The sequence below is a fragment of the Anolis carolinensis genome, chromosome 5 (genome assembly GCF_035594765.1).
Source record: "Anolis carolinensis isolate JA03-04 chromosome 5, rAnoCar3.1.pri, whole genome shotgun sequence".
NCBI lineage: Eukaryota > Metazoa > Chordata > Lepidosauria > Squamata > Dactyloidae > Anolis > Anolis carolinensis.
The window spans coordinates 87,733,533-87,746,696 of NC_085845.1; the positions used below are offsets into that span (position 1 = coordinate 87,733,533).

Here is a 13,164-nt window from a genome sequence, read left to right on the forward strand (position 1 = left end):
TAGAGACATGAGAGAAGCCTCCCACAAGGATGGTAAAACATTAAAAAAAATATCCAGGTGTCCCCGGGCAACGTCCTTGCAGATGGCCAATTCTTTCACTCCAGAAGCAACTCAGGTTGCTCCTGACATGAAATAAAAAAAATAGATTTTATCAACTAGTCCCACTTAACAAATAAAGATCAACTAAATTTCTTGCTCAATCCAGGTATTAAGCATCACAGAATTACACGAGGGATGCAGATTAGAAGATAATAAGGTACAGATCTTCTCTAAGTGCTCAACATGCTCAGACAAGAGAAAGTTTTGAGCTGAAACATCAGAAGACCAAGGAATCATAGTTGGTAGGGACCACAAGGGCCATCCAGTCCTACCTTCTGTCAATGAAAATGTAAGCCTTGAAAGCAATCCATCTGAATTTAGAGTACAATTTGTAAACATCAAAGCTTATGACCAAGCTACCATTCAGTATTGGCAACCATACCCCCTTGGTAAATGGGAGACTGCTAATAACTACTAGGTACTGCATGATTTATTTCAGAGGAAGAATTGGAATAACTTCCTCTGAGTATTCTTTACCTAAGAAAACTATAGGAGCCCCAGTGGCGAAGGGCGTTAAACCACTGAGCTGGAGACCAAAAGGTCCCAGGTTTAAACCCTGGGAACAGCGTGAGCGACCGCTGTTAGCTCCAGCTCCTGCCAACCTAGCAGTTCAAAAACATGCCAATGTGAGTAGATCAATAGGTACCCCTCCGGCGGGAAGGTAACAGTGCTCCATGCAGTCATGCCAGCCACATGACCTTGGAGGTGTCTATGGACAACACTGGCTCTCTGGCTTAGAAATGGAGATGAGCACCAACCCCCAGAGTCAGACATGACTGGACTTAACATCAGGGGAAACCTTTACCTTTACCTTTAAGAAATCTCTGCCATAATTGACAGGGGTCACCCTTAGTTGACAGGTAACTTGAAGGCCACACACAGGAGCCCTGAGTCCACTTTCCAAGTGAACCAGTTTCTCTGCTTTGATTGTGGGCATCCTACTTTGTTTATATCTCACTTATGCTAGTAAGGATTCATTTGGTATTAAAGTTAGTTAATACAGTATTTGTGAGAGAGCGTTGTAAACCAAAACACCACATACTTGCCAAGTGTCACCAATTAAGATAGTTCTCCAATTAAACCTGTTTGCCTGGATTGTCCAATATATGCCTCCTACTTCAGAACAACTGCACTGAATTGAGAAAACTGGGTGCAGTGTCTTATGTCATGTTTATTTTTTTCTCTCCCTCATGGCCAAGTGTTATTTATGAGAAGTGGGGGAAAGAGTTGGCTGTCTTGGTTTGAATCTTTTCTTCCTGGTCTCATGAGACAATTGAGCCACTGAAACACTTAAGTCCCTGCTATACTTGTCTCTTTGGTACCAACTGAAACGGATGAAAGATCAACATACTCTTGGAAAACCAGGCAACTTGTGGTGTCATAGGTTGCTGTAGAGTGACTACAGCTGTGGATCAGGACACAACTTAAGCTTTTTGACAACTCAACAAATCCTCTTGCCTGGGCTACTGAAAGAAACTCATCCATCCAGGTTTGTCAGCATCTTCAAGGGGGTTTAGACCCTAAACTACTGGATCCTGTGTTTGTTTGTTTTTTCCCCTTGTAGTAGTCCTAAACGCCACTGAGCTATATTGATTATTGAATGTTTAAATTTATCTCTAAATAAAGAACACTATTGAAAATGTTATTTTATTGACATAGTTCAAATTAATTTATTTGTTAAGGAAGTTGTATGCCATGTTCAGTATCGTAATTATCTTTTTAGAGATATAAACTTAATAGATATTCATCACTATTTGAGTAAAAATGATGTAATACAGAGGACAAGTGAGATACTCTGGCTGAGATGAAAATTTTAATTTTGTAATCTTGTACTCTGATTAACCTCTCTCTTTTTCTTCTAAAATTGTCTTTAACAAATAAGCTAATAGGAGCACCATGCAATTATACTACTCTAGTTTAAGCATTTTAAGATTAAAATCCTGGAGAAAATTGCACTAAAATCAGTGGGGCTTTTTTAAAAGAGCAAAGCAGATAGGAATGCAATTAAATAACCAGTTGAAATAAACAGGAGGAGAGGCAGGAGGAATAGACAAAATAGTCTAAATCAATGTTTCTCAAATGCTGTTCCTCCAGGTGTTTTGAACTTCAGCTCTCAGAAATCCCAGCTGTTAGGAATTGTGGAAATGGAAGTCCAAAACTACTGTAGGAGCAGAGTTTGAGAAATACTGGTCTAAATCATTGCCTCTCTACTGACCTTTGATAATGCAAAATATGTATGGTGTAGAATTAATCACCACTTGCTTTTTATAGAGAACTCTTAATGTGTTGTTGGCATGAAAATTAAAATTTAGGTGTCCTCTAACCACTGGTGGAGTGCTTGGTGGTGCAGTGGGTTAAACCGCTGAGCTGCTGAACTTGTTGACCAACAGGTTGGTAGTTTGAGTCTAGGGAGTGGGGTGAGCTCCCGCTCTTAGCCCCAGCTTCTGCCAACCTAGCAGTTTGAAAACATGCAAATGTGAGTAGATCAATAGATACCGTCCCGACAGGAAGGTAACAACACTCCATGCAGTCATGCCGGCCACATGACCTTGGAGGTGGACAACACTGGCTCTTTGGCTTAGAAATGGAGATGAGCACCAACCCCCAGAGTCAGACACGACTAGACTTAATGTCAGGAGAAAAACTTTACCAACTTAATCACTGGCTGTAATACCTGAGGTCAAGGACTTAGTTTTCGTCTTCTGTTTTTTGAAATTTTCACCAAATTTCTTTCAAATTTTCAGATCTTTTCAAAATGTTTGCATCCCCAATTATTGGTCTCCTTTATACAAAATTTTAACCAACATAGCCACAACCATTGTGTGTCTCCATAGAGGAATCTTCTACACCCGGGGTTAATCCTCAACATGCAACTGTAGAACAGGCATGGGTAACATGGCACCTTTGAAATATTACTGACTTATAGTTCCCATCTGCTTCTACTGTTGTCTAGGCTGACTGGGGCTGGTGGGAACTGAAGTCTAGCAACATCTAAAGAGTCACACATGAATCCCAATCTGACTACACTGAAGAGCTAAATTGTTTTTAAGCAGATCTTCAAAAACAGTATTTCCAAGTGTTGAATGGCAACAGGATTGTATATCATAAAACAATAGCCTACTTCCTTTTTGGCATCTACCATTCCAGGGAAGAATTGTCATTATATTTGGATGAAATGGCAAGGACTTGATATCCCTGTGTGTGTAGCAAAACAATGGTTTTTCATAAACATGTATCAGTGTATCATCCAAATCCAAACACAAAAGTAGGAATATATTCAGTAGCACTGGGTGTTTTGTTTTGGTACTGTGTGTGTGAGAGAGAGATAGAGAGAAAGAGGGAGGGAATAGGAAAGAGAGTGAAGTAAGGTTGGATTTGATACATGTTAAGGGAAAACAGAGAAAATTTCTTTGTCTCCTTGACCCCTGTCTTACTTGGATCGGAAAAACCCTGATCACACAATGCAATTGTCTAGGTAGGTAAAAGGGTTTTGGATGGTATAAATAGCCACACAATATAAGTTCAGAGCACTTGCTCCCTCGAAATGGAGAACTGAAACCTATAAAATGATCTGCCCATGATTTAAGGATTTGCTTTGTCAGTAGAAGGATGCACACAAGAACATGAGACAATTTTAAGATCAAATCTGATTTTGCAAGCGACAAAGAACCTTCTCCCATGTTTAGAGGTAAGACTTTTCTAAGTCTTGAGAGATGGTATACAAATATTTACTAATGTTTCTAGACTTGCAGTATTTGATGTGTTGGGACAATAATGAGGATAACATTTATATTTAGTAAGATCTTTGACTATTTAATCTGTTTCAATAGACATGCTTTGAGTTTCTATATGTTTCCTTTTTGTATGTTATACAACTGGGGAAGCTAGTTTACATTTCCACCTGAAATTCCCATTAGTTCCCTTGTGTGCAAATACTTAACTATTTTCCAATTCCTATCCTATAATATTTGTGTTTGATATTGGACATCTTCTATGTACAGTGTTCCCTCACTACTTTGCGGTTCACTTTTTATGGATTCGCTGTTTCGTGTTTTTTTTTTTAACTCTAAAAGAATATTATAAATCATAAAAATTACAATTTACAGCCTAAGGAAGGGAGGAAGGAGAAGCCAAAGGGAGGGAAAAGGAGCCCAAGCGGCAACAGGAGGAGAAGGAGGCAATTTATCAACACATGATTGGTTGATAAAGATTTAAACTAGTGTATAACTACCAAAATAATGTATAAATATATAGCATCCCTACTTTGTGGATTTTCACTTATTGCGGGTGGTCCTGGGACCTAACCCCTGCGATAAGTGAGGGAACACTATAGTGGTGTTTTATTATTGATCATTTGACAACATAAGACTTTATACTTCCCTTCTAAATTATAAAATACCAGCTAGGCAACAGAACTTTAATCTTGTGTGCAAATCATAATTCAGAATTTGCATGGAAGGATTGGAAGCTTGTCAACCAATGGGGGCAGAGCAGACAGAATTAATTTTAAACACTTAAAATGTCTTTAAAACATAGACAATAAATATGATTTTATATATAAACAATTTAATTATATCTGTGGCTGTTGTGAAATGGAGTCTTCCCATTTAATTGTCTTAAGTTAATTAAATACTTGAAATAATTATTCATAAATCAAGGTCAGTGTCATTTTAAAGATAACAATTACAAGGTTCATGGTTCATGGTTTATTGTAATTTGAAAAGGAAAATTAATCCCACGGGATAATTTTATCCCTTTATTTTTCCGCTTCTATAACATACTGTTGTTGGGTACAGTTTACCATAAGCCTCTTTGACCAAAAAGTGCAAAAGCCCTCCTAAGGTCCAACTCTATGTGGTTAACTTCAATGGTATCTTTTAAACAGAAGCTTGTTGGTATCAGGAAATTGCCAGCTAATACTAAGTATCATAGGCTATATTTCATAGGAAGAAACTTGCAAAATCATCTCTGAGTGCTCTGAAGTTCATGGGGTTGCCATAAGTCAATGGGCAACTTGAAGGCACATAGGTAAAGGTAAAGGTTTCCCCTGATGTTAAGTCCAGTCGTGACAGACTCTGAGGGTTGGTGCTCATCTCCATTTCTAAGCCAAAGAGCCAGTGTTGTCCAAAGACACCTCCAAGGTCATGTGGCCAGCATGACTGCATGGAGCGCCGTTACTTTCCCACCGGAGCGGTACCTATTGATCTACTCACATTTGCATGTCTTCAAATTGCTAGGTTGGCAGGAGCTGGGGCTAATAGCGGGCGCTCATTCTGCTCCGGGGATTTGAACCTGGGACCTTTTGGTCCACAAGTTCAGCAGCTCAGCGCTTTAACACACTGTGCCACCAGGGACACATAGAGACACATTAATGTCACCAGTTAGACCCAGAATAATGTTAAAACAATGGAAAAGGTTCTACAATTCAAACGCACATACCATGCACCCATAAAATAAAATAAATTCTAAGAGTTTTAGTAAAAAAAAAAACTTTTAAAATATGACAGGTGCATAAATCCCCCTATTTCAAAGGTTGAATGAGAACTTAATGTTAACACATTCTGAATCTATATGAAGCTAGAACTAGTAATTGCCAGTGGGCAAACTTTCTATTCTCTGTCTTTCTGGGGGGAAAGCTTACAATGGAATTATGAGACAGAGATTAGGAAGCCCATTCCTCCCACGGCCAGACAATTACTAGTTCTAGATTCATATGGCTTTAGAAGATAACATTACAGTGTTATATTTACATGGAAGATTTTTGGAAGAAAAACTTCCAAGAGTTACTGGAAAGCCTGGAAGACAAGTTCTTTTTGCACGGGTGCACCTTTGGGGGTTTTGTTATGAGTGTTGTCAGTTTCTGAATTGCTTTCTCTTATCACTCTGTGCCTGCTATCTTTTGTTAAAGTCCAGTCACAAATCCTCTCTTATTGACCTTCGGTGGCAGCTATCAATAACCCCATTGCTATCTGAAGTGATACATTGAACTATTGTGAAAGTGAGTGGCAATCTGTATTGCATAATGTAAGGCTAGGTCTAGACTGATAATTTTTTTAAAGGTTGCACAAGCTGGGGAATAGGGGCTTTTAAAAATTAAAGCTTGCAAACTTGGCTGTGACCTGTTGCAAGGGTTGAGCAATAAAGGGATCTATGGTCTTACATTGCACTCATGATACAGTAAGCCAAGCCATTTCTGTGTACTAGAGATGACATTTGAGAAATCAGGTAATGGCAAGTTCATGTTGTATGAAAGCTGAGCAGGTTCTATTTTGTTGAGACAGATTATTGTTGGATCACGTGTAGCGGTAGATAGATCCTATCATGCTATGAAACCCTTAGCCCATAAAATCTGGATTTCAAGTTGCTTTTATGAAACAAAAACATTACTTGATGAGAAGATTAGTGTTGATATTTTGTTAAACTAATTACTAGGCTTGAGCGATCCATGAAAAAATTGATTCTAAACTCGTTTCAAAAGCAGGGGGCGCCAGCGTTTCGTTTCTGATGTCATTTCCGAATTTTGCCCCCCAAAAAATTCGAAATTAACGAAAATTCGTTATTTTCTAAATTAATTCGTTAATAGCGGACGCGCATGCGCAGTGGCCAAAAAAAACAGCACGAGGGGAGATTTTACAGGACTCTCCCGCCCTCATTTTTTGAGTGATCTTCTTCAAACTTGGTACAGTGGTAGAACACATTTAACACTGATAGCTCACCAAAATTTGGAATGTTTCCCTTATCCTCTGATTTTTGGCGAATTTTCATAGCTTTTATAATAAACCATTTTTTAATAATTGCAGAAATCTGTTCCTGGTTTGAAAGTCTTATTTCCTGTTAAATTGGGTTGTCTTTACTGTGAAAGTCATTGTTCTACTTCAGAAACTTTGTTTTTGTGGCTGAAACTTTGTTAAATTGGTGTGTGTATATATGCATACTGTATGCATATATATATATATATATATATATATATATATATATATATATATAGAGAGAGAGAGAGAGAGAGAGAGAGAGAGAGTCCCTGCATATATGTGTGTGTGTGTGTGTGTGTGTGTATAGGTAAAGGTAAAGGTATCCCTTGACGTTAAGTTCAGTCATGTCTGACTCTGGGGGTTGGTGCTCATCTCCATTTCTAAGCCCAAGAGCCAGTGTTGTCCATAGACACCTCCAAGGTCATGTGGCTGGCATGACTACATGGAGTGCCATTACCTTCCCGCCAGAGCGGTACCTATTGATCTACTCACATTGGCATGTTTTCAAGCTGCTAGGTTGGCAGAAGCTGGAGCTAACAGCGGGCACTCACTCTGCTCCCGGGATTTGAACCTGGGACCTTTCGGTCTGCAAGTTCAGCAGCTCAGTGCTTTAACACACTTCGCCATCGGGGCTCATGTATATATAATATACATACACATACACACAATGTGGAGAATATGTGGAAAGGTAGATAGATAGATAAGTTGGGAGCCACAGCGAAGGCACCTTCCTGGGAGCAAGGTCTAAAATAATAATAATAATAATAATAATAATAATAATAATAATAATAATAAAAAATCCCTTACAATATCCAAGATGGCTCACTGCTACAGAATCTTGGGAGGTTTAGTTTGGTATGGTACCATTATTGGCAGAGAAAGCTAAGCTGTAGGAGTTGAAATCCAATCATTTATCCTCCCTATAGAATCAATTTTATATGCATTTTTAGCTACAGAAAAGCTAAAATCAGGACAGTAAAAGAACAACACCCAGAAAATGGGAATTCCAGACAGGAAACAATCAGGGCCAGCTAATACCTCCCAACAAAGGATTCCCCCAGGTAGGAAGCAGCCAGGCTTTGAAGCTGCAAGGCTATTCAATGCTAATCAAGGTGACCAATTGCAACATTCACACTTGCCTCCCACAGACAAGAGTTCTTTCTCCCACCCTGGACCTTCCACAGATATATAAACCCCACTTGCCTAGCTTCGCACAGACGTCAAAACCTCTGAGTATGTCTGCCACAGATGTGGGTGAAACGTCAGGAGAGAATGCTTCTGGCACATGGCCATAGAGCCCGGAATACATACCACAACAGTGTGATCCCGGCCATGAAAGCTTTTGACAACACAACCACAGTATCCATTCAAGTTCATGTAGCGTCGTATGGAGACCTGTATTGGGGGGAGGGAGGGTGCGAATCTGGGCCCCTGGGAGTCACAGTCCTCCCTCCCTCCCTCCCCGGGAGCAGCCGAGGACGGGCCTGGCCCACACCCCCTCACATCCCGGGCCTCTTCCTCCTCATCGCCGGGCCCCGCGCCAGCCTCCATCTCTGTGTGTCTCTGTCTCTCTCGGTCTCTCCATTCCCGGCTCCATCCGCCACCTTCCCGCCTCACAGAGAGACACCAGGCCTCAGCTGAGGCGAGGCGGCGGCGGCGGCCATTTCCCCCCTCCGTCTTCCTCCTCCTCCTCGGCCTCCTTCCCCCTCGCCCCCTCCCATTGGCTGAGCCCGTGACGCCCCTTTTGCTGAGGGGCAAAAGGAAAGGGCCTGAATGGTGGGAGTTTGGGTGATTTGCAAAAGCTTTTTTTCCTAACGAAAAAAACGACGACATAACAAAAAACGGCCTCTCGCGGTTCGAAACCGCGATATCCAGACGTGTGGACAATCAAGGCCGTATATTGCTTCAAAACTAACGAAAGTAACGAATTAATAACGGGTAACGGGGAAATCGAATTATTTGAGCAAGCCTACTAATTACAATAGGAAAAAACTTTCAGGAATGGTAGGCTAGCATGTAATATTTACATCTCTAAATGTTGTTGGGCTTCAACTCCCATTGTTTCTGATCATTGCCCATGATGGTTGGGACTGGTGGGAGCTGTGAGTCCAACAACATATGGAATAAAGTTGCATCTACATTGTAGAATGGATGCAGTTTGACACCACCTGAACTGTCATGGCTCAATGCTATGGAATCCTGAAGTTGAGTTTGGAGATGCACCAGCACTTTTTGGCAAACCTTGTAAAACTACAACTCTCCTGATTTCACAGCACTGAGTCATGGCAGTTCAAGTGGTGTCAAACTGCATTAACTCCACAGTGTAGGTGTATCCTTTCTTTCCCCACCTTTTAAATATTCCTTTATAACAGCCCAGGAACTATGTTGCTAACATTCAGAGGGTGTTTCATCCATTTGGAACAAATATCATGAAAAAAAATGTAAAAGTTTATTTTTAAAAATCAGTTTGGCCATAATAAAATTGCAAGCAGGCTAAAGAGCAGGGAAAAGCTGCATTGGGCTGTCCTGTTTTTGAGCTTTTGGGAGTAAATAAAATATACTCCAGGTTTATTTGGACTGTAAATCTCATCAGTGCTAGCCAACATACCTATTGGTGAGGAATGGCATTGGCTACGTCTGCATGATTGTCACCCCAATTAGAGGAGCAGATTGATATTTTTATATTGCCTATTTGTTTGTTTAAGATTTATTAGCCTCATCATAGCAAATGACTTTCAGGGCGCTACACAATAAAAATAGAAATAATATCCCTGTACAGTGGAACCTTGATTTAAGAGCATCTAAATTTAAGAGCATTTTGAGTCGAGCCATCACTCAGTCCAGCTTTTGCTAGGACAATTGAGCAACTTTTAGCCAGAATGAGTACTAGCACCAGAGTACAGGGCTTTAAGTCTTTAAGGGAACAGCTTCTGTGCTTCGTGCTCTTGTTCACTTTGGGAGACTGCTGTCCACTTTGCTCTTGTCCGCTTTGAGAAACTTTGGGTAGTTGACTGTTTGGTTTTTATGCTTGGTATATTTGGCTTCATAAAGAGAGAGGCAGAGAGAGAGCAAGGGGAGGAGGCTGGAGTGTACAGTAGGAAGAAAATGATATTTCTGCCTCTTCACTTTGTTCTTCCTTGCCACAACTTTGTGCTTCTACCATTTTAGAGTTGATCTTTCTTTTTTATTGTTCCATGTGGATGTGTATTTATAGATTATTTTTTATTTATAAAGTAGATTTTCTTATTTAAAAACAGATAACAAAAAAATGGGGGTGGCTGGAACGGATTAATAGCATTTCAGTGGGAAAATTCACTTTGCAATAAGAGCTATTTGAGTTAAGAGATCAGTCATGGAACAAATTAAACTCTTAACTCAAGGTATCGCTGTACTTTGAATCCAAATCTGTTTTTTGATGCTGAAAATGCATAGAGAAGTGTCACCGTCTGGTGGAATTTCTGACAGAAGCTGACCATAGAATCAGGCTGGAGCCATAGAGACGACACTTCTCTAGACATTTTCCAGGTTCTCCAGAATTACTCCAGAGCAATTCTGTGGTATTCAAAGCTCTTCATGTATAAATGAAACTGCACTCAATATATACAGTAGAGTCTCACTTATCCAACATAAACGGGCCGGCAGAATGTTGGATAAGTGAATATGTTGGATAATAAGGAGAGATTAAGAAAAAGCCTATTAAACATCAAAATAGGTTATGATTTTACAAATTAAGCACCAAAACATCATGTTATACAACAAATCTGACAGAAAAAGTAGTTCATTACACATTAATGCTATATAGTAATTACTGTATTTACGAATTTAGCACCAAAATATCATGATATATTGAAAACATTGACTACAAAAATGTGTTGGATAATCCAGAACATTGGATAAGCGAGTGTTGGATAAGTGAGACTCTACTGTACTCATGTATAAATGAAACTTATTCATATGGTAAGCAAACTTGTCGTTTTTGAAATCGCAAAATGTTGTGAAAGATTTTTTGCTTTGGCATTTCTTTATTTTTGGAGCTTTTGCACAAAACTCCAAGCATTATGTCCATTATTTTATTCATTTCCTATTTGAACAACAAACACATGTATATTTCTGCAAAGTGATTATTCTGCAACACGTTGAAACATGCAAATATAAGATTATATTGCAGAAAAATATTTGTTTTTTTCCTGCAGCTGGAAGAAAACTACAACAATTACTCATCCTTACATGAAAGGACAAACTAATGGAAAATTTACATGTATAGGTGATACTATTGGAAAAAGAACCATTCTAAAATACTCTGGTCATATCTCAGGGCTCCGGTTTCAAAACATAGAGATGGAAATAAATAAAAGATGGAAATGATAGCTATTACAGTCACATTTCCCTATAAAATATGCATTTCATTTTGTTTTACCCCACTCCCACCCTCCGTCTGTTCTCTTTGGACATACTCTTTGTACAATAAAATACAGAAATTACATTTGAAATATTAGTTTTAATCTCAATTTTCCACTCCACATCTTAATTAAGTTATTCCTAACTGGATTTCACATACTCTTAATTAGTATAATGTTTTCTATTTTATCTATATTGCTCAATTTACAATTTGTTATTTCCACATTTAACATATTAGGTATATATTCATACCAATTTGTCAGAGTCTCCTTAAAAAAAACAATAACCTTGAGAACGTTTCATCCAAAATTTGCAAATATTTGCAATTTTGGGTCAACTTGCACAAAAATGAAGCGACATTAAACTCTCCCATCTATATCCTATTGAATTAAGCTACACAGTGACAAGACATACACACAAGTATTCAAGGGGTGTATCTGCACAGTAGAATTGATGTAGTTTGATGCCACGTTAACTGGCAAGGCTCAATGCTATGGAAGTATGGGATTGGTAGAATCATAGAATCGTAGAGTTGGAAGAGACCTCACGGGCCATCCAGTCCAACCCCCTGCAAGAAGCAGGAAAATCTCATTCAAAGTAGTAGTAGTAGTAGTAGTAGTAGTAGTAATAATTGTTATTTGTTATCTGCCTCTTCCCACAGTTCAAGGCTGGGTACAACATAATTAAAACACACTAGCTGTGCCCGGCCACGCGTTGCTGTGGCGTTGTCTGGTGGTCTTGGTGAGAAATTGTTGAGGTAGTGGTGGTATTGAATGTCTGTTGTATGGTTGTCTTTATGTTTAGTATGCACACTGAAGTGGATTATATGGCAGTGTGGAGTCAAGATAATCCAGTTCAAAGCAGATAATATAAGATTCTAAATGGGTTATATAGCTGTGTGGAAGGCCCTTGAGTCTACACTGCCATATAATCCAGTTAAAATCTGATAATCTGTGGAAGAAGCCTAAGTGAGGCCTAACTGTGCCTGTCCCCTGGTCTGAGTAGGTTGCTAGGAGACCAAGTGGGCGGAGCTTAGCCTTCAAACTGGCAGCAATTGGATAAAAACAATTATTCCTCTCCCTCTAATTAGGACTTTATTTTTCTTTTCTTTTTGTTGTATCAACCTAGAGCCGTGAATGATGAGTTGTGTTGTCAAATTTCGAGGTTGGGGGGCCTGTAGTTTTGTTGTTTTGTCCGCTGCCCTGATGCCATCACTCTTTTATATATAGAGATAGATAAAATAAAGGACCATAACATGTAGGGTGTTTCAAAAAGATGGACTCAGTTTGAAATTGCTATATCTCTGCAACCACAAACTGTCCATGAATGAAACTCTTGCATCTTGAAAGCCTGGGGCATTGAGTTTCAAATGACTATGGCTAGATGCCTCTTCTAGTGGAAAACCAGCCTTTAGCTTCAGTCATTCACAAGGTTGCGACCCTGTCACATAAGGCCTAATGAGATATTCTCCATTTGTAGTTATTTTTTAGATTTGTTTCTAGCTCAAAATGGTTAGTAAAACATGACATCCTGTACATATAGTAAAAACAGAACAGATATTAGAACACCAGCACAATAATAATAGTTTTACAAGGTCTTTAGACTTCTCTCCTCCAGATTGTTGGGACCTGACCAAATTATAAATCCCAGGATTTCATAGTGTTGGCTGTTTTGCAGTTAAATTCACGTGAAACTGCATTAATCCTGCAGTTAATCCTGTTACAGTAGAGTCTCACTTATCCGAGCTAAACGGGCCGGCAGAAGCTTGGATAAGCGAATATCTTGGATAATAAGGAGGGATTAAGGAAAAGCCTATTAAACATCAAATTAGGTTATGATTTTACAAATTAAGCACCAAAACATCATGTTATACAACAAATTTGACAGAAAAAGTAGTTCAATACCCAGTCATGTT

General features: G+C 39.2%; 1 protein-coding gene across 8 annotated transcripts in view; it reads left to right on the forward strand.

Moving 5' to 3' along the window:
- cd36 (CD36 molecule (CD36 blood group)) overlaps positions 1-13,164 on the forward strand; it is a 122,902-nt gene that overhangs the window by 71,921 nt on the left and 37,817 nt on the right. The window contains exon 1 of one of the 8 annotated variants that reach the window (XM_062981732.1): positions 3,424-3,574. The exons of 5 other annotated variants lie outside the window; for them this stretch is intronic. The gene's annotated coding sequence lies outside the window, so the exon portion shown is untranslated. 2 more of the 8 variants (XM_062981733.1, XM_003221520.4) reach the window with 2 other exon arrangements.